The sequence below is a fragment of the Pelobates fuscus genome, chromosome 2 (assembly GCF_036172605.1).
Source record: "Pelobates fuscus isolate aPelFus1 chromosome 2, aPelFus1.pri, whole genome shotgun sequence".
In the NCBI taxonomy this organism is placed as follows: domain Eukaryota; kingdom Metazoa; phylum Chordata; class Amphibia; order Anura; family Pelobatidae; genus Pelobates; species Pelobates fuscus.
The window spans coordinates 9,683,107-9,706,184 of record NC_086318.1 but is presented as its reverse complement, the minus strand read 5'-3'; positions in this window follow the sequence as shown (position 1 = coordinate 9,706,184).

Sequence of the window (23,078 nt, the reverse complement as noted above, 5' to 3'; positions counted from 1 at the left end):
TCTGCATCCATCCCTACTAATCCCGTCCTGTCTCCTCCGATAACCAGCTCCGCCCCAGTCCAATATCCTACCTCCTTAACCGTACCTGCCCACCCTACTCTTTTGCCCTCCCCTGCCTGGCCCTACCCCTTCCCATATCCCATGGCCTTGCCCTACCCCGGTTACCCTCCCTTTCCCCAAGCCACTCCCCAGGTTCCGGTCATGCCCAGTCCGGCCCAATCTGCCCCGGAAGTGCCCATATCAAATATGGCCGCCGCTTCTTCCCTTAATCCCACAGCAACCCCTTTCCCCGCCTCCAATATGGCGGCCCCCAGCTCGGCCCTGATGCCGGTAATTCCCGGTGATTACCTATCTCCAGGTTATGACTCACTGGCCACCCCTGCATCTGGGGCTCTTTCCCAACCACCGATCCTTTCACCTCACGCGGGACCTGCACCGCGTAGAAGAGTCAATATTATAGAATTCGATGATGACGAGATGGACAGGGTGTCCCATGTCTCGTCGGAGCTTGCTGCGGGAGCCCCAACTCATCGTTCTATCGATGATCCCTTCGGCCACAAGGGTCGGGGAGAACAGGCCCCTCCTAAATATGTAGCCTTTAACCCCACTCAAGCTAGTGCTCTGATGAAATCACTCCCTGACCCAGAAAAGCAGCCTATGCCCTTCTACCGAGGGATAGTTCAAATTCAAAAGACTTATTCAGCCGCATGGCGTGATCTATTGAGCATTTGTGCTATTAAAGCAGGGGATGCATATTGGCCAAGTATGGCCCGACACCTCAGTACAGATCAACTCAACAGTGATGTTGATTACCCCTCTGGAGTGACTTTTTGCACCCAATTAAGAGAATGGGCTAAGGACAAACTTGCAGATCAGGCTGCTGGCCTTACTGATGTTATTCAAGATAAAGGAGAATCAGTGGAAAGGTTTCATGCAAGACTGTATCAAATGTTTACAGATTTGGGGTTCGATCTTACTGACAAGATTGATTCACAAATGCTGTCAGGTGCGTTTGTCCAAGGTGTTAAGGACTCTATACGCAAGGGAATCATTGCTGCACGCCCTGAATATAAGGTTGTTCCCCTGGACACCCTACTTTTAGTTGCTAGAGGTTTGGAATCCGCTCAGACCCCAAGAAGATCCACTTCAGCTCCTCTTATGGTATCTCGCTCCACCCCAGTCCCAAAAGGTACTAGACCGGAGGAGGGGGGACATTGTTTTAAGTGTGGAGCCAAGGGGCACTTTAGAAGTGACTGTCCGGAACCTAAAAAGGAGCCAAGGGAGCCCAGTAAGCCCTCCAGACCTGCCCCGGCTCCCAAAGCCACCAAACAGGTTCCGATAGTTGAGGAACCGGATGATTAGGAAATTGGCAAGCCTGTGTCTGTAACCCCTGTAATGGCAGTGTCTACAGGGGATAAGGGGGGGCCACTTGCCACAGTGACTTTGCCCATTGAAGGCCACCCTACCACATTTCTAGTTGACACAGGTGCAGCCCGTAGTGTTCTGCGAGAACAAGACCTGCCAGACCCATCCTTTCTGTCAAATATTGATGTCTCTTGCGTTGGAGTAGATGGCCAACCAAGACATAGCCCTTTAACAACTCCATTACGAGTTGGCTCTAGCCTGCTTGCCCGCTTTGTGGTATCCACCACATGTCCAATTAACCTATTAGGTGCTGATGTCCTCTCACGCCTGCAAGCATCCATCACCTTTACCCCGGATGGGCAGGTGGAAATGTCCACACCTCTATCTGAATCAGACACCTCAGCCTTGTGCTCCTTGCCTCTGATGCTGCATTTAGAAAAGCCCCGTGAGAAAGCAGCAGAATTAAGGTCCAATTTCCCAGAGGCATTAAAAATACAGGTGCCCGCCAAGTTATGGTCCTCAGGCCCAGAGGACATAGGTCACCTAAATGTTCCCCCTGTGGTGGTAAAGCTCATTCCAGGAGCTAAATTACCAAGAAAACCACAATATCCATTAAAACCAGCACAGGCCACTGCCATTTCTACCCACATCAAGGCACTCTTGGAGAAGGGTGCCCTGGTGAAATGTAAATCTGAATGCAACACCCCATTATTCCCTGTGAAAAAGAAAACTCCAAAAGGTGAGCCAGAGAAGTACAGGATGGTTCAGGATCTCCGTGCTGTCAATGAAGCTACCGTCCTGGACACCCCTCTTGTACCAAATCCCCATACTCTGCTCTCTGGAGTCCCACCATCTGCAAAATTTTTCACAGTCATTGATCTAGCAAATGCGTTTTTCAGTGTCCCACTGGACCCATCCTGCCAATACCTGTTTGCTTTCACCCATGAGATGCAACAGTATACCTGGACTGTCATGCCCCAAGGGGCACAAAATTCACCAAGTCAATTTGCCAAGGCCATGGCCACTATCCTTGACCCATGGCAAGCTGAGCACCCAGAAGTTGTTCTACTCCAGTATGTGGATGATTTGCTGCTCTGTGGAGATGATATACCCACTACTGAAAAGTGCTCAACCTTCAGTAATTTTCCTTGGACATTGCCTGTCTCAAGGTACCAGACATCTTACTCGGGACCGGGTAAGAGCTGTACTGGATATTCCAACTCCAAGGACTTCAAAATCCCTCCATGCCTTCCTAGGCCTCATTTCCTACTGCAGAGCATGGATCCCAGAAGCCTCCCTGCTCATGCAGCCTCTCTATGACGCACTTAAGTCTGACCCTTTCTGTTTGCCTAATGAAGCTCTGGACAATTTCAATGCTCTCAAACGTGCCATTGCTTCTGCTCCTGCCTTGGGCCTACCTGACTACTCAAAACCTTTCAAATTATTTGTCTCTGAAAGACAAGGCCACGCAACAGGAGTTCTCACCCAAACTAATGACTTAAGAGGCCGCCAGAGGCCTATTGGATATTTCTCATGTCAACTGGACATTGTGGCCAGAGGGACTCCTTCCTGTCTCAGGGCTGTCTTTGCTGCAAGAGAGCTCATAGAAAGAACCTCAGACCTGGTCCTTGGCCACCCTCTGGTTGTTTTGGCCCCTCATGACATTTCTGCCATCATCAACCAAGTCCAGCTCAAGCACGTGTCTCCAGCCAGACACCTACGCCTCCAGTGCCATCTTCTTCTACCTGACAATATTTCCATCCAAAGATGTCAAGTTCTTAACCCATCCACTCTTCTTCCACTCCCTGAGGGGGGTACCTATTATGGATTTATCACAGATGAAACCTACATTTACCTGCTTTGTGGATGTATCAAGAAAGTCATGCATCCACATTTGACATTTTATGAAGATGAGAAGCCTCTCTGTGAAGGCCCAGATTACGCCTTCTGTACCATGTGGTACAAACCAGACATTACTCCCGAACCTTGCTATGAAGATGAGCTTTACCACTGGACTGATGTGAAGCTCACTGCTCAAGATTTCTATTGTGACTCTGAAGGCAATAGCATGGTCTTGATCCAACTACCTCAACAACTTAACTACCTCTACCGCCATTGGGATACTGCTATCCCACATATTCCTGTTACCAAATTGAAGACAAGGTCATGGAATGATCTTGGGCCCATGGCAAAGCTATGGGCCACCATGGATGAAGAACAGCTACAGGAAAATGGTATTGTCAAATACCCAACAACTGACCTTCTGGAAGCATGGCCACGCCACTTCCTAGAAAAGGAATTCCAAGATCTGGTCATAGTGAATGATTATGACCCCGAAACACCTCATGACTGTTTTGAACAGATGAAAATGGAAACAGTACACCTACCAACTGTGCATGAGAATCCATTACAAGATCCAGATTTTACCCTGTTTGTGGACGGCTCAAGATATGCTGATGAAGAAGGAAGATATCATACAGGATATGCCGTAACCACAACAGACGAAGTTATCAAATCATCATCCTTACCGCCAGCAATGTCTGCGCAAGAAGCTGAATTACAGGCTCTGACTTCAGCATGCAAAATTTCCGAAGGAAAACGTGCCAACATCTATACAGATTCAAGATATGCTCTGGGTGTGGCACATGACTTCGGCCTAATTTGGAAGACAAGAGGATTTCTTACCACCGCCGGTACACCAGTCAAACATAGTACTGCAATCAAGGAGCTAATGGATGCCCTCCTACTCCCTGAAGAAGTGGCCGTTTTGAAGGTAAAGGCCCATGGGAAATTGGATACAGATGAAGCAAAGGGCAACCATTTGGCCGATCAGGCTGCTAAGCTAGCAGCCAGGGATCTGCAGGAAGTGGATGAAGAAGTGTCCGGACAAGAAGAAGAAGAAGAAGAAGTCCCTATTTTTGCTCTGCAAACTCTTCCTACTGATTTGCGAATTTTGCGAGAACAGCAAGCTGCAGTCACTCCTGAAGAAATCCAAAAATGGAAAAATAAAGGAGCTGTCCAAAAGGACGGAGTATATTACAACAACTTCAAATTTTGTCTTCCAAAAAATTTATATCCAGCAGTTGTCCAATGGGCACATGGGCCTGCACACCTGTCAAAGGAATTGATGGCCGCCCTCATACAGAAGTATTATGAAGCACCCGGAATCACAACATTGATCAGCAGCTTCTGTAAGGCCTGCGTTATTTGTGCAAAATGCAATCCAGGAAGACCAATCAAGGTGCCTGCAAAACACCTGGCAAAGCCCATGTACCCCTTCCAGCGAATTCAAATTGACCACATCCAAATGCCCAAGAGTGGGCCCCATGAATATGCACTAGTCATAGTGGACATGTTCTCAGGATGGCCAGAGGCCTACCCAGTGGCCAATATCACTGCAAAAACAACCGCAAGACGCTTACTTACAGAGATAGTATGTAGGTTTGGACTCCCAGAAGTCATTGAAAGTGATCAAGGCCCAGCCTTCACAGCAACAGTGACCAAAGAAATTTGGACTGCTCTAGGGGTGACCCTAGCCTTCCACACCCCTTACCACCCACAAAGTAGTGGTAAAGTAGAGCGCATGAATGGCACTCTAAAAGCCAGAATGTTAAAAATGTCACAAGAAACAAAGATGCCCTGGCCAGAAAGCCTGTCAATAGCTTTATTTAGTGTTAGGCACACACCTAGAGGGAAGCATTCACTGTCCCCATATGAAATTCTATTTGGGACAGCACCCAGACTAGGTTGTTATTATCCGCAGCAGTTACAGCTCCAATCAGATGTTTTAGTAGATTATGTAACTGAACTTGCAAGTGCCTTGAACAAAATACATGCCCAAGTTTTCTCTTCAATTCCAGATCCCGATTTGGATACAGGTACCCATAACCTGCTTCCCGGAGATTGGGTTCTGGTCAAGAAGTTTGTGCGGAAAAATACCCTGGAACCAAGATTTGACGGTCCATTCCAAGTTCTCCTGATTACCGCAACCTCCGTCAAACTGGCCGGTAGGCCAAATTGGATCCACGCTTCCCACTGCAAGAAATCTCCAGCCCCTGAGGAAGCAGATACCGCACAAGCATGTACCTCTGGTACACCTTCTCCTTAATCAGCCTTATAAAGGCCCAACAAGTAGCCATCACCAAAGATATTAGTGGGTATACCTTCTGGTACAATTCATCATGCACCCATGTGGCTACTTACACCTTTGACTATTGTGACATTGTAGAATGCCCGTTCCCCACATCACAAATCCAGAGTATTTACAGAGATATCCCTCATTCAAAAGACCCATATGTTTGTGTAGTTGACAAACAATGGGGGCACAATTGTAATCATTGGGGGGCGGCGGGATGGAATGCCGGGCCTGCCTGGGGTTACAAACCAAAAAGTGCCTTATCTAAAGTAGATGAACAAGGTAGATCCCTTCTCCAGAGAATGACTTTGAGAAAGCCTGGGGGAGGTACACCAATGAAATTAATCCTTAACATTGAGCATCCAAGCCCAACGGATGCAGACCAGTATGTGATGGGAATGTATTGGAAAAAGGGTTCCTACCGTAAATTAGGGCATTTCTTCCTAAAAGATATGTGCAACTCTTCCGAGTGGCAAGGGGCCACCCATATGGTCCCTAACCCATTAAAACCTCATATCCAGACCTTTCAAGACATGATGGCCATTGCTAACCCCACCTTTGAAGATACCATGGCCGCTGAAACAGATTTTAATGATGTAAATTTATGGTTAGAATGGATGAAATATAATGCTAATAAGCATAATAAGACTGCATGCTATGTGTGTGGTGGTGCCCGGCCTCACCTGGGTACTGTACCTCTAATCCTGCCAGTAGATATAGAGGAATGTGTTTTAAGCCTTTTTGCCTATCACTATGATTTTAACAGGTCCATATGTAGTGCATGGACAAAGGAGTATCCTCTCCTAACCAAGGATGTCAAACCCCCAGACGGTATTACCGTGTATAAAGGTAATTACACTTGTTATGCTAATTATGATGGAATTGGTAGATTCTTGGGTAACTTCTCTAAGGGGTATTGTGCTACCTACAGGAGTGTCTCTATGGACTTGTTGCAGTTTCACACCAGGTCATTAGGGGATATCTACTGGTTGTGTGGGGATTTACAGCTGAGATCCAGAATGGACAAGGAGTGGTGGGGGGAGTGTACTTTGGCTAAAGCTATTATGCCTATACATATCATCTCTGACACACACCTCGTCACCCATGAGTCCAGGCACACTAAGGTTAAGCGTGACGCCCCAGTGAAAGGAAGTTTTGATCCTCATGTTTATATTGATGCTATTGGGGTGCCTAGGGGGGTGCCCAATGAATTTAAAGCAAGAGATGAAGTTGCTGCAGGATTTGAATCACTTTTTGCAATAGTTACCACAAACAAGAATTTAAATTGGATCAATTACATTTATTATAATCAACAGCGTTTTGTTAATTATACCAGAGACGCCCTCCAGGGGTTGGCTGAACAGTTGCAGGCCACATCCCAAATGGCTTTCCAGAATAGAATGGCCCTAGATATGATCTTAGCCGAAAAAGGAGGGGTTTGTAAAATTTTACCTGACACCTTGACCTGTTGTACCTACATCCCAGAAAACACAGGCCCTAATGGTAAAGTTACATTAGCCATAGAAAAATTAAATGACCTGTCTATAGAGTTAAAAAGGAATTCTGGGATACAAGATCCCTGGGAAAGATGGTTTGGTTGGATGACAGGATGGCAAAAGGCTTTAATGCATATTGGTATGGCTATACTAATTTTTCTTTTTATCTTTGCTCTTCTCTTTTGTTGTATCCTCCCATGTCTGAGAAAATCCCTCCTGAAGACTGTTGACCAAGCGGCACCCACTTTCACCCATCTTGAAGTTGATGACCAAGAGCTCCAAGACATCAACTCACCCTGTCTGCCGCTGCAAACAATCCCTTTTGTTGATAAAGTGCAGGAATTCTAGGAAGGGACTAACTTAGGGACAGCATCTGTCAGTGAATGGTAAAGGCCCCGTGTTGGAGAAGTGGTGGGTTAGCTGCCATGGGATACCCATGGGTGTGAAGTGTTCGAGAGCCATACTGACGGATGAGTTAGCCTATCAGGGTCAGAACTAGGGACAGCCTTGCACTTTGCATTACCACCTAGCTAGCGGCCACGGGGTTTCTGTGCCTTTGGGTTAACACGTCTTCCTGGTACTAACTTAATAAAGTTTTATCTCTTAGAATCTAACATTTCATAGGGGGGACTGATGTGGGATTATTTATGTGGGATTATTTAAAAAACCTTATTGCACTTGTATTCAATTATTGCACTAACTCCATTTTAACTTTATACTGTGACAATCCTCCATTTTGTCCTCCTAAACCTGACTTGTTCAATCCTCCATTTTGTCCTCATAACCTAACTTGTTCATTTTAAAACTACCTTACATGACAGAATTTCCCAGCACATCTAATACAATAGAACAAAGACTGTATTTTTCCATAAAGATATGACTAACCCAGGAACTGCTGAATTTCCCCTAACTCGCAACATAGTATAAATTGAAGGCCATGAGAACACAGTAGTAATGAAATGTTCTATTCATAAGAGACCTTGCACCTGGCCACGAGGCCTGAGATCACCGACCGTGTAAAATGACGCTCAAGACCCCTTGTCCCCCACCCGTGTCCAGAGCAATCCCACCTCTTGGTGGGTGGACACGGGACTAACCACTTAGTTGTGTGAACCAATTAATAATATTGATAGGAGGACACTAATCCCGACACTTAACAATTAATCCAATTAATGATGTTTATTTGCTGATATTCTAATAATCAATGATGACGTAAAATGTCTCTTAAAAGGACCTGCGCGTCCGCTTTTTAACCACTTGCCAATAAATTTTCTCGAAGTTATTTTAACCTGAACCTTGTGTGTCAGACTTAATTACTTCAGCGTATATACGCAATTTATTTTATTAATTTGGACAGGAACAGATAGACATTTAAACATTTTGGTTTACTGCTAAAAAGTACCATAACAACCCCAGCTCTGTGAGTACACTATAGTTTCTGTTATAATAAGAATATCACAGCGTTGGTGGTATAGTGGTGAGCATAGCTGCCTTCCAAGCAGTTGACCCGGGTTCGATTCACGGCCAACGCATCTTATTTTATTAATGGGATATGCTATCATCATTACAATGTTTACAATTTATTCATGCAATATGCTATCATTATTACAATACTTATTATGCTTTATGTATTGACTAGTTTTATTAAAATACTTATTGCATTTATTAATTGTGCTTGACTTTTATTGGGATGGTTAGATGGGTAATATGAGGTGTTTAATATAAATAATTTATCATTTATATTATGAATGGGGGTATAAGGAGGTGTAGGTGATGGGGTATGTGGAGGTAATGGGGTATAAGGAGGTGGGGGTGATGGGGTATTTGGAGTTGGAGGTAATGGGGTATATGGAGGTGGAGGTGATGGGGTATATGGAGGTAATGGGGTATATGGAAGTGATGGGGTATATGGAGGTGGAGGTGATGGGGTATTTGGAGGTGATTGGGTATATGGAGGTGTAGGTGATTGGGTATATGGAGGTGATGGGGTATATGAAGGTGAGGGGGTATATGGAGGTAATGGGGTATATGAAGGTGGAGGTGATGGGGTATTTGGAGGTGATGGGGTATTTGGAGGTGTAGGTGATGGGGTATATGGAGGTGGAGGTGATTGGGTATATGGAGGTGGAGGTGATTGGGTATATGGAGGTGTAGGTGATTGGGTATATGGAGGTGATGGGGTATATGGAGGTGATGAGGTATATGAAGGTGATGGGGTATATGGAGGTAATGGGGTATTTGGAGGTGTAGGTGATGGGGTATTTGGAGGTGATGGGGTATATGGAGGTGATGGGGTATATGGAGGTGATGGGATATATGGAGGTAATGGGGTATATGGAGGTAATGGGCTATATGGAGGTGTAGGAGGTGATGGGGTATATGGAGGTGATGGGGTATATGGAGGTAATGGGGTATATGAAGGTGGAGGTGATGGGGTATTTGGAGGTGATGGGGTATATGGAGGTGTAGGTGATGGGGTATTTGGAGGTGATTGGGTATATGGAGGTGTAGGTGACTGGGTATATGGAGGTGTAGGTGATGGGGTATATGGAGGTGATGGGGTATATGGAGGTGTAGGTGATGGGGTATATGGAGGTGTAGGTGATGGGGTATATGGAGGTGATGGGGTATATGGAGGTGATGGGGTATATGGAGGTAATCAGAGGGGATCTAGAAGAAAAATAAGACTGATAACTGTGTAACAGATTGAGAATTCTCTGTATATGGACATAATGAAAATTCATTTTCACAGCCTCCCATATGGTCTAGCGGTTAGGATTCCTGGTTTTCACCCAGGCGGCCCGGGTTTGACTCCCGGTATGGGAAGTTAATCTTTTATTACACATTTTAATTATCTTCTATTGCTGGTTTGTAAGATTTATAAGTTAGTGAAATCTTTAATTCTCAAAAAATTGAGAAACAAAATATTAATTGTTGTACTACCTGTTGGCGAAACAGGCGTCCGCCGCGCAAAAATCAAGTATTAGTGTGACAGGTGATTTTAGCGCCCCCTGCACCCCACGGAAGCATGCGACTCCAGGCTCCATTAGGGAACCGCACGCAATGTCAGGCTGTCCGGCTGGAGGGGAGTGCTTTGGGGGCTCAGATCCAGGCTATACGGGGATAGACTTTGGTCCCTATTAATATTATGTATGTTTTGGGGTGTTTTGTGTTTTATTCCTTGTACCTCTAGTGCCTGGGAGATAATTAGTTTAAGTAAAGTAAACTCACTTATCTCCCGGACACAGAGACTCCTGGGTGTGTTTTTTAGACATGTGCAATTTGGTTCCATCCGAATTGAAATTCCGATGAAATTCAGACATTCGGATGCATCCGAATGTCCGAATGGCTGAAGTCCCGAATTTCCGAAGTGGCGAATTTCATAAGTCCGAACCGAAATGCTGAATTTTCGAAGTGCCGTATTTCGGAAGTCCAAACTGAATTGCCGAAGTGCCGAATTGCAGAATTTGCAAAGTGTCGAAGTGACGAATTTCGGAAGTCCTGAACCGAACCGAATTGCAGAAGTGCCGAAAACGGGTAGGATTGGGGTTGGGGTAGCGATAGGGGTTGGGGTAGGTTAGAGGTAGGGTTAGGAGTAATGTTAGGGGTAGGGTTAGGGGAAGGTTAGGGTTAGGTTAGGAGTAGGGTTGGGTTAGGAGTAGGGTAGGGTTAGGGTTAGGAGTAGGGTTAAAGATAGGGTTGGGTTAGAAGTATGACTAGGGTTAGGTTAGGAGTAGGGTTATGGTATGGTTAGGAGTTGAGTTAGGGTAGGGTTAGGGTACCTCTACCCTTAACCTATCCCTACCCCTAACCCTACCTTAACACTACTCCTAAACCTAACCCTACCCTAACCATAACCCTAACCCTACCTTAACCCTACTCCTAACCCTACTTGTGGTGTCTGCTGCAGTGCTTCGAGTCCTCAGGAAGCGTTAGGAGCATCCTTCAATGGAGGTACCCAGTCGGGGTGCCAGGTTATCCGTTACATAACCGTAACCCAATCCTACTCCTAACCCAACCCTAACGCTAATCCTTACCCAACTCTAACCCTAACCCTACTCCTAACCCAAACCTAACCGTACCCTAACGCTACTCCTACCCTAACCCTTACCCTACTCCTAACCCTAACCCCACTCCTAAACCAACCCTAACCCTAACCATACTCATAACCCTACTCCTAACCCTAACCCCACTCCTAAACCAACCCTAACCCTAACCCTACTCATAACCCTACTCATAACCCTACTTCTAACCCAACCCTAACCCTACTAACCCAACCCTAACCCTACTCCTAACCCTACTCCTAATCCTAACCCTACCCTAACCCTAACCCTAATCCTAACCCAACCCTAACCCTACTCCTAACCCAACCATAATTCTACTCCTAACCCTAACCCTACACTGTTCCGAAGTCCCGAAGTGCCGAAGTCTCAAAGTCTCGAAGTGCCGAAGTCTCGAAGTGCCGAAGTGCCGAAGTCCCGAATTTCGGAAGTGCCGAACCGAACTGAAGTGCCTAATTGCCGAAGTTCCGAATCGAACCAAATTGCCGAAGTCCCGATTTGCCAAAGTGACTAATTTCGGAATGTCGAACCTAACCGAATTTTTTGGCCATGCACATCCCTGGTGTTTTTCTTATACTTTTGCTGGAGACCCCATGCTGGGGATCTGTGTATAAAAGTGGACCATCTGGCCATAATAAAACATTCCTGTTGTACCCTTCATCAAGTCTCGACTGATGTTTGGGTATGCTAATGACAAAGCTCTTTATTTCTCACGATTTTGAGAGAGTACGAATCAACGTACTATATGAACTGGCTATAATTCACACTACCTTATAGGAGTTCGGGAGAGTGCAAACGAATGTACTATATGAAATGCATGGGGTTCGTTACAGAGGGGAGTTCATCCCATTCACTCGTACTGTGGCAGAAGGTTTTGTATAGTGGGCACCCACACAGTTCCTGAACCTTGGTCCATGTCCCAGTGCCTTTAGGGCAGTGATGGCGAACCTGTGGCACGCCGGGTCCTTTCTGTGGGAACGCGGCCATAGGTTCACCAATAATGCAGAGTAGGCACCTGCCTGCCCGAAACGGCAGGCACCTACTCTGCTTCCGGGTCTGGAGGCAGGGGAGGGATCTTTGCAGCAGCTCCCCTGTCCTCCCGCGAGCAAGCTGTGTGGAGTGTTGACGCGCGTTACCATGGCAACGCTCCACACAGCATCGTGCGGGAGGACAGGGGAGCTGCTGCAAAGATCCCTCTCCTGCCTCCTGACCCGGAAGACTGCTTGCCACCACCGGACCACAAGGGATGGCTGTGTCCCCCCTTCCTTCATTAGAGGTAAGAAGGAGGAAGGGGGGACTGATTTAATCTACTTTTTTTTATTTTTTATTTTATTACTTTAGCCCTACACCCCCCACACAGCACCCCTACCCCCCCACACAGCACCCCTATCCCCCACAGAGTACCCCTACCCCCATACAAACAGTACCCCTACCCCCCCACACAGCACCTCTACCCCCCCACAGAGTACCCCTACCCCCCACACAGCACCCCTACCCCCCCACAGAGTACCCCTACCCCCCCACACAGTACCCCTAACCCCCCACACAGTACCCCTACCCCCCACACAGTACCCCTACCCCCCACACAGCACCCCTACCCCCCACACAGTACCCCTACCCCCCCACACAGCACCCCTACCCCCCTGTTATAGATTGAATAGCAGTTACTTGTCTTCAAGCGGGTGTGTCAGGCCTACAGTGTGTGCTCTGCAGAACTGTTCCAGTGCACATTGCCACTCATATCTGGTGTCTCTGTAGCGTGCTTTTACAAAGAAAAAAGGTTTCCAGTGTAAGCTAATAGCAGCCAGTCAGTGTCCTTCAAGCGGCTGTGTCAGGTCTTCCTTCAGCGTGTGCCCTGCACAACCCTGCCAGCGTACTTTGACAGTGGCCACTCATATCTGGTGTCTCTGTAGCGTGCTTTTACAAAGAAAAAAGGTTTCCAGTGTAAGCTAATAGCAGCCAGTCAGTGTCCTTCAAGCGGCTGTGTCAGGTCTTCCTTCAGCGTGTGCCCTGCACAACCCTGCCAGCGTACTTTGACAGTGGCCACTCATATCTGGTGTCTCTGTAGCGTGCTTTTACAAAGAAAAAAGGTTTCCAGTGTAAGCTAATAGCAGCCAGTCAGTGTCCTTCAAGCGGCTGTGTCAGGCCTTCCTTTAGCGTGTGCCCTGCACAACCCTGCCAGCGTACTTTGACAGTTGCCACTCATATCTGGTGTCTTTGTAGCGTGCTTTTACAAAGAAAAAAGGTTTCCAGTGTAAGCTAATAGCAGCCAGTCAGTGTCCTTCAAGCGGCTGTGTCAGGCCTTCCTTCAGCGTGTGCCCTGCACAACCCTGCCAGCGTACTTTGACAGTTGCCACTCATATCTGGTGTCTCTGTAGCGTGCTTTTACAAAGAAAAAAGGTTTCCAGTGTAAGCTAATAGCAGCCAGTCAGTGTCCTTCAAGCGGCTGTGTCAGGCCTTCCTTTAGCGTGTGCCCTGCACAACCCTGCCAGCGTACTTTGACAGTTGCCACTCATATCTGGTGTCTCTGTAGCGTGCTTTTACAAAGAAAAAAGGTTTCCAGTGTAAGCTAATAGCAGCCAGTCAGTGTCCTTCAAGCGGCTGTGTCAGGCCTTCCTTTAGCGTGTGCCCTGCACAACCCTGCCAGCGTACTTTGACAGTTGCCACTCATATCTGGTGTCTCTGTAGCATGCTTTTACAAAGAAAAAAGGTTTCCAGTGTAAGCTAATAGCAGCCAGTCAGTGTCCTTCAAGCGGCTGTGTCAGGCCTTCCTTCAGCGTGTGCTCTGCAGAACTGTGCCAGTGCACATTGCCACTCATATCTGGTGTCTCTATAGCGTGCATTTAAAACCAATTTTTTTTTTCACTGTTATAGATTGAATAGCAGTTACTTGTCTTCAAGCGGGTGTGTCAGGCCTACAGTGTGTGCTCTGCAGAACTGTTCCAGTGCACATTGCCACTCATATCTGGTGTCTCTGTAGCGTGCTTTTACAAAGAAAAAAGGTTTCCAGTGTAAGCTAATAGCAGCCAGTCAGTGTCCTTCAAGCGGCTGTGTCAGGCCTTCCTTTAGCGTGTGCCCTGCACAACCCTGCCAGTGTACTTTGACAGTTGCCACTCATATCTGGTGTCTCTGTAGCGTGCTTTTACAAAGAAAAAAGGTTTCCAGTGTAAGCTAATAGCAGCCAGTCAGTGTCCTTCAAGCGGCTGTGTCAGGCCTTCCTTCAGCGTGTGCTCTGCAGAACTGTGCCAGTGCACATTGCCACTCATATCTGGTGTCTCTATAGCGTGCATTTAAAACCCAATTTTTTTTTCACTGTTATAGATTGAATAGCAGTTACTTGTCTTCAAGCGGGTGTGTCAGGCCTACATTGTGTGCTCTGCAGAACTGTTCCAGTGCACATTGCCACTCATATCTGGTGTCTCTGTAGCGTGCTTTTACAAAGAAAAAAGGTTTCCAGTGTAAGCTAATAGCAGCCAGTCAGTGTCCTTCAAGCGGCTGTGTCAGGCCTTCCTTCAGCGTGTGCTCTGCAGACCGGTGCCAGTGCACATTGCCACTCATATCTGGTGTCTCTATAGCGTGCATTTAAAACCAAATTTTTTTTTCACTGTTATAGATTGAATAGCAGTTACTTGTCTTCAAGCGGGGGTGTCAGGCCTACAGTGTGTGCTCTGCAGAACTGTTCAAGTGCACATTGCCACTCATATCTGGTGTCTCTGTAGCGTGCTTTTACAAAGAAAAAAGGTTTCCAGTGTAAGCTAATAGCAGCCAGTCAGTGTCCTTCAAGCGGCTGTGTCAGGCCTTCCTTCAGCGTGTGCTCTGCAGACCGGTGCCAGTGCACATTGCCACTCATATCTGGTGTCTCTATAGCGTGCATTTAAAACCAAATTTTTTTTTCACTGTTATAGATTGAATAGCAGTTACTTGTCTTCAAGCGGGGGTGTCAGGCCTACAGTGTGTGCTCTGCAGAACTGTTCCAGTGCACATTGCCACTCATATCTGCTGTCTCTGTAGCGTGCTTTTACAAAGAAAAAAGGTTTCCAGTGTAAGCTAATAGCAGCCAGTCAGTGTCCTTCAAGCAGCTGTGTCAGGCCTTCCTTCAGCGTGTGCTCTGCAGAACTGTTCCAGTGCACATTGCCACTCATATCTGGTGTCTCTGTAGCGTGCTTTTACAAAGACAAAAGGTTTCCAGTGTAAGCTAATAGTAGCCAGTCAGTGTCCTTCAAGCGGCTGTGTCAGGCCTTCCTTCAGCGTGTGCTCTGCAGAACTGTGCCAGTGCACATTGCCACTCATATCTGGTGTCTCTATAGCGTGCATTTAAAACCCCAATTTTTTTTTCACTGTTATATATTGAATAGCAGTTACTTGTTGTAGCGAAAGCCACTTCGCCACTGTGGTTTGGAGGGGGCTGCTTGCCCGCCTCTTACCCTGTGACTACGGTCCCTGGGCGATTTGGCCCTTTATGCACGGTATTTGGGCATACTGTGGGTTATTGGGCTGCCCCAGGATTATGGGCCCTCTCATCAGCCCATACGAAACTTAAACCCCATGGCGTTTGAACTGTGTTTGTGGCATCTAAACGCTGTTTGGATATGTTGAGCGCTCAGATCCAAGCCATCTGGGGATGGGTTGAATGTGGGGGTTCTGTTTAGTATAACAGGAGTTATGTATTTTTATGTCTTTTGGTGGTTGCTGGTAACATGTGCTTAATGGAGGCTGTGTTTGTCCCTGGATATAATTAAATCAGCTTCTCCATTGTCTCCAGGATAGAGGATTCTGGGGAACTAGTTTGAGATTCTAAAAACCATGCTTCCAGAAGGTCAAATGCACATTTGTACCAACTTTTGAACCCCTGGTCCAATTCGTATGATTTTTGAGTATGTTGTTCCCCCGAATGGATTGATTGTGTATATGTATTTTTATGCGAATGTGATGTATATTTTGGGAGTTATGAATGTTGTGTAAAAACTGTATTTTCCCTACCTAGGATAATTGTATTTCCTGTGTGTACAGATAATTAGTTTACAGGTAGAGGGGAGGGCTATGTGTGGGATGTAACTATTGTGTGATTGGTTAATGTACGTTACTGTGTGTGTCCCTCCCCTTCATGGGAGCACCTAATAAAAAGGGCTGCAAGCTAGCAGCCAGAGAGTTCTATTTTTACCCTCAACTTGAGTCCTGTCTCTTATTGGGGGAATCTGCTACAAGGGATTGCTATGCTAGGCATATCCCCTTGCTATAATCACTGAGCTCTTGTAAGAGCTTGTTCCTGCTTCGTTCTGAAGGGAGATAGCTGCAGCCTGCGGTGCTTATGGTGTCTGGTGGAGTGCTTGGAGTCCTCTGGAAGCGCTAGGAGCATCTTTCAACGGAGGTACCCAGTCGGGGTGCCAGGCGATCCGTTACATTGGTGGCAAGCGGTGAGATGGCGTCCTAGTGCGAGGAGAAGCAGCTCAGAGACACCGGTAGCGTGTGGAGTTGTGCAGCGTCCCTATCTTCAGCAACATAATGGAACCAGCAGTGGCTACAGCAAGCATGGCGTATAGCTACTCCGTACTAGAGTTTGGCACGATGGTAGGGTTGCGCCTGAAGTTTTACGGACCCAATCCAGAGCAGAAATACGTGCGGTTCGTGTGGGACATGGTGACCCGGAACCTACAACACAGGGCGTTGAGGGAAGGCCAGTGGGCACGTTGGGAGAAACTCCAGCCACAGGTAGAGTGGGACGAGGAAGAAACCGAGGTGGCCGGTGGAGATGGGACCGAGGTCTCTCTACCGGCCCTACAGGGATGCTGGGCACCCGGCCCAGATCCCCAGCGGCAGTATGTTTTACAGGGAGGGGAGACAGTCGGTCTCACTCCCCAGCGGCAGAATGTGTTATTGGAGGAAGAGACAACCGGTCTCCCTCCCCAACAGCAACCAGAGGTACCCGAGGTAGAGGACCTCATAGACTGGTCCTGGGAGGACCCCCTGCAGGCAGGTGAAGATGGGACCGAGATCTCTCCACCGGCCCTACAGGGATGCTGGGCAACTGGCCCAGATCCCAAACTAGAGCTGGAGTTACAGAAAGTGGAGAGCATCGACCTCCCCCCCCAGCAGCAGCCGGAGTACCAGGGGGAGGTAAGTGATATTTCTCCTCCCCAGTCAACTCCTTTGTTCCCTGCCCCCCCAGCAGAAGAGCGGGCAACTGGGCAGAGCGCCGCTGGCCTCTGTCCTCCCTTGTTTCCTTCCCCTGAGCCTGACTTTCTACAGGCTGCCTCAGCGGAAGAGCTGGCAACTGGGCAGAGCGCCGCTGGCCTCTGTCCTTCCTTTTTTCCTTACCCTGAGACTACCCCAGCTCTGACCCCGGAGCAGAGCACATCGGGCATCTGGCCCCCAAGTACTCACAGCCATTTGCCCAGCAAGGCCGAGGGTGCCACAGTTTCACCCCACAACTTGGGACCTACAGGCCCGTATGACTTATTGTTGGGGGGCTATTCTGTGAATTCTTTATTGTGGGGGGGCTACACTGCTAAATTTGTTTTGTGGTTTAGACCCTCTGTGAACTATGTACAGTGGGTGGGCCATTCTGTGAATTCTTTATTGTGGGGGGGCTACACTGCTAAATTTGTTTTGTGGGTGGGCTACTCTGCTAATTTTGTTTTATGGGTGGGCTGCCCGACTAATCTAGGTACTGACCGTCAGAAGGTCAGGTACCTGGTTAGTCTACCCCCGAATGGGAAGATATGTAGCGAAAGCCACTTCGCCACTGTGGTTTGGAGGGGGCTGCTTGCCCGCCTCTTACCCTGTGACTACAGTCCCTGGGCGATTTGGCCCTTTATGCACGGTATTTGGGCATACTGTGGGTTATTGGGCTGCCCCAGGATTATGGGCCCTCTCATCAGCCCATACGAAACTTAAACCCCATGGCGTTTGAACTGTGTTTGTGGCATCTAAACGCTGTTTGGATATGTTGAGCGCTCAGATCCAAGCCATCTGGGGATGGGTTGAATGTGGGGGTTCTGTTTAGTATAACAGGAGTTATGTATTTTTATGTCTTTTGGTGGTTGCTGGTAACATGTGCTTAATGGAGGCTGTGTTTGTCCCTGGATATAATTAAATCAGCTTCTCCATTGTCTCCAGGATAGAGGATTCTGGGGAACTAGTTTGAGCTTCTAAAAACCATGCTTCCAGAAGGTCAAATGCACATTTGTACCAACTTTTGAACCCCTGGTCCAATTCTATGATTTTTGAGTATGTTGTTCCCCCGAATGGATTGATTGTGTATATGTATTTTTATGCGAATGTGATGTATATTTTGGGAGTTATGAATGTTGTGTAAAAACTGTATTTTCCCTACCTAGGATAATTGTATTTCCTGTGTGTACAGATAATTAGTTTACAGGTAGAGGGGAGGGCTATGTGTGGGATGTAACTATTGTGTGATTGGTTAATGTACGTTACTGTGTGTGTCCCTCCCCTTCATGGGAGCACCTAATAAAAAGGGCTGCAAGAGGGGGGCGGGGCCGGACCGCCGAGCTGGCTGGTCGCATGCAAGACCAGCTCCTGCAGCCTAACGTTAGAAATAGACATTTTTCAGCGAATTTTGGCACAAAACCTGCCGGCAACGGTGGCCCCCGCCGGGCAGAGAGCCCTGGGGTCCAGGGTGAGGCTGGCCATACAGGCTACAGTCCCCTGGAGGAGGAATCCTACCCGACCTTCTTAGGGCCTACTCCGGAGGCGAGCGGGACGGACGGCCGCTGCCCTGCCGCCTACTGCTCGGGGCTTGGAGTCGGACCCGCGGGGACACCGGCCCCGTTCCCCCCCCCTCTGGACCGGGGGGGTGATCCCGGTCTACACCTTCGAGACCCAAACTACCAAGCCTGCACCCTGAATCTCCCGCCCGTACAGCAGACCGCGTGTGGGGCCCAAGATGGCCGCCAAGCTCCAAACTGCACCCTTAAGAAAATCTGGAATCGCAGGCAAGGAGAAAGTATTTCACCGCTAACCTGACCTCATATGCCGAAACCTCTGGAGGAGCATGGATTACAGCACCACCTACCCAGTTCTGTTCGCCGCGTATCGGAGGGAGGCTGAAGCGGCGGCTATTTAACCCACGAGGCACACAGTAAAGCGACATGCTCGCCGACGAGCCAGCCGACGGACCCCCCGAGCGGAGACCTGCACTGCGGTGTGACGCCGCATGCCACACACCGTGCGAGGGGAACCCCGACCGGGACTGCGCGGACCCTGCTGGAAGGGCCGTGCTCCTTCGGGCCAGACGAGAGAGCCCTCAAGCAAGCGGCAACACACGTCGGACGAGCGCATATCCACCAGCTCCCGCCATGCCACCAAGGTACGCGCTCACAGAGACTTACCCCACAAGACCGGAGGACTTATCGTTCCTACCAGGACAGTATCCGGCATCCGATGGGCATCGGCTAAATCTCTCTGGACATTCCACAGGCCCCACAGCCGATCCTAGCTCCTGGTGACAACCACCTGCTTTCCTGACATGCTTTCCTGACATGCTTCTCCATATGTCAGACCCTCTCATTTTGAAATTAATTGGTTTGCTTTCTCAGGCCACAGGGCATCAGTGTTATCAGTTATCAGGGTTATCAGTGCAGAGGGGGGAAGAGACTCTAATGCATTCACGTCAGTATTGGCACGCAGATAATCGCTTATTTTGATCTTACTATTGAGTGTTTGGCTTGCATAAGGGATCACAGAGGTCTCACACATTGTCTAAATCGTTTGAATGCTAACAGTAACTAGACTCTGACACATAGGCAAGCAAGTTAATGTTTTAATTACTAATTCCCATGCCTGTCGTTCCTCACCTATAACAGGCTCAGTTTGACCTTCAGGACACATAACATGCCAGCCCTGAGCCGACATTAGACCAGAGAGCGGTACAACATCACCCAGACTAGACATGCCACCAACACATATGCCTTATTAAAACACAACACAGTCACTTACACAAGGCCCTCCATGCCAAGCACACTGAAGTCAATGTTTGTTACTCTGGGGGCTTATAATCAGCTGTATGAACCTAGCCTGTTTCTCCTCATACTAATATTAAAAAATGTGCTTATAACTCACTGCCACTTATGTAAAAACCTACGTGATTGAGCTTGTATTATGCTGTTGTGGCACCGTCAATTTTTCTGTGATTTCATGCACAATAAAAATAAAGAATTTAAAAAAAAAAAAAAAAAAAAAAAAAGGGCTGCAAGCTAGCAGCCAGAGAGTTCTATTTTTACCCTCAACTTGAGTCCTGTCTCTTATTGGGGGAATCTGCTACAAGGGATTGCTATGCTAGGCATATTCACTTGCTATAATCACTGAGCTCTTGTAAGAGCTTGTTCCTGCTTCGTTCTGAAGGGAGATAGCTGCAGCCTGCGGTGCTTATGGTGTCTGGTGGAGTGCTTGGAGTCCTCTGGAAGCGCTAGGAGCATCTTTCAACAGAGGTACCCAGTCGGGGTGCCAGGCGATCCGTTACACTTGTCTTCAAGCGGATGTGTCAGGCCTACAGTGTGTGCTCTGCAGAACTGTTCCAGTGCACATTGCCACTCATATCTGCTGTCTCTGTAGCGTGCTTTTACAAAGAAAAAAGGTTTCCAGTGTAAGCTAATAGCAGCCAGTCAGTGTCCTTCAAGCGGCTGTGTCAGGCCTTCCTTCAGCGTGTGCCCTGCACAACCCTGCCAGTGTACTTTGACAGTTGCCACTCATATCTGGTGTCTCTGTAGCGTGCTTTTACAAAGAAAAAAGGTTTCCAGTGTAAGCTAATAGCAGCCAGTCAGTGTCCTTCAAGCGGGTGTGTCAGGCCTACAGCCTGTGCTCTGCAGACCTGTGCCAGTGCACATTGCCAGTTTGCCACTCATATCTGGTCTCACAGTAGCTTGCACGCATAGTACCACTAATCCCCCCAAAAAATGACAGGCAGAGGCAGGCAACCCCGCAGGGGCCGTCGTGGTCGTGGTGCTGTGATTCCCTTTTGCCCTAGAATAATGCCCAGTTTTCAGAGGCCACGTACCCTGAACTTGAAAAGTTCTGAGGACATAGTTGACTGGCTAACACAGGGCACCCAATCTTCTACAGCCTCCGCTCCGAACCTTGATGCACCATCCTCCTCCAGCTTAGCTTCAGGCACCTCTCAAGATACCACTCACCCGCCTGCCGCCACCACCAAAACTAGCACCACAGACCCTTTACTTGGTATGTCAGAGGAGTTATTCACACATCCGTTTGAAGAAATGAGTGATGCGCAACCATTATTGCCAGAGGATGTAGATAACAGGGATATGTCTCAGGCAGGCAACACATGGAGGTACGGTGTGATGATGATGATGTTGTACCCGCTGCTGCTTCCTTTTCTGAGTTGTCAGATACAAGTGAAGCGGTTGATGATGATGATGCGTCCATGGATGTCACGTGGGTGCCCACTCGGCAAGAAGAAGAACAGCGCGAAAGTTCAGATGGGGAGACAGAGAGGAGGAGGAGATGAGTTGGAAGCAGGGGGAGGTCGGCACCCGGAGTTAGCAAGACAGCACGCCAATAGTGATGTACCGAACTGTCCGCCGGCGAACAGTTCCCGGCGAACTTAGCGTGTTCGCGTTCGCCGCGGCTGGCGGACACATGCACAGTTCGATCCGCCCCCTATTCGTCATCATTGGGCAAACTTTGACCCTGTGCCTCTCGGTCAGCAGACACATTCCAGCCAATCAGCAGCACTCCCTCCCTTCCACACCCTCCAACCTCCCTCCCAGCATCCATTTTCGATTCATTCTGAAGCTGCATGCTTAGTGAGAGGAGGAAAAGTTTAGCTGCTGCTGATTAGATAGGGAAATTGATAGCTAGGCTAGGTTATTCAGTGTCCACTACAATCCTGAAGGACTCATCTGATCTCTGCTGTAAGGCAGTGGTGTATCCTGGTTTTGTGCTGCCCTAGGCAGGACAAAACTCAGGCACCCCCCCGCGCCACCCCCACCCAACCTTTACCCCGTCCCGCATTATAAATACACACACACACATTCACTGACAGATACGCATACACTCGCTAACAGAAACACACACACTAACAGACACACTCGGTAACAGACACACTCACACTCAGTAACAGACACACTCACACTCATAACAGACACACTCACACTCAGTAACAGACACGCACTAACAGACACGCACTAACAGACACGCACTAACAGACACACACTCAGTCACTAGCAGACACAAACTAGCAGACACACACACTCACTAACATACACACACACACACAGTCAGACACACACACACACACTCACAGGCAAACACACTAACAGACACACACACTAACAGACACACTAACAGACACACACACACACTAACAGACACACACACACACTAACAGACACACACACTCACACTCACTAACAGACACACACACTCACTAACAGACACACATTCACTAACAGACACACACACACACACTCACTAACAGACACACACTCACTAACAGACACACATTCACTAACAGACACTCACACTCACTAACAGACACACACACACACACTCACACTCACTAACAGACACACACTCACACTCACTAACAGACACACACTCACACTCACTAACAGACACTCACACTCACTCACATTAACACTTTTTTTTATTTATTTTTACTTCAACCCCCCCCCCCCAGTCTCCTTACCTTTGGGAATGCTGGGGGGGGGGGGGCATCCTTTTTCCCTGGTGGTCCAGTGGCTGCTGGGCTGCTGCTGGGCGGTCGGGCGGCGCTCTTGGGCGGCTGGCGAGGGAGCACTTCATCTGAGCTGTCTGCTCAGCTCCCTCGCGCGCCGCACAGTGAGGCTGGGAGGCGGAGACGGAATATGACGTCATATTCCGGCTCCCAGCCTCACTCTGCGGCGCGCGAGGGAGCTGAGCAGACAGCTCAGATGAAGTGCTCCCTCGCCAGCCGCCCAAGAGCGCCGCCCGACCGCCCAGCAGCAGCCCAGCATGTCTGTTAGCCGCAAGGCTAACAAGACATTTGCCTTGGGCATTTGG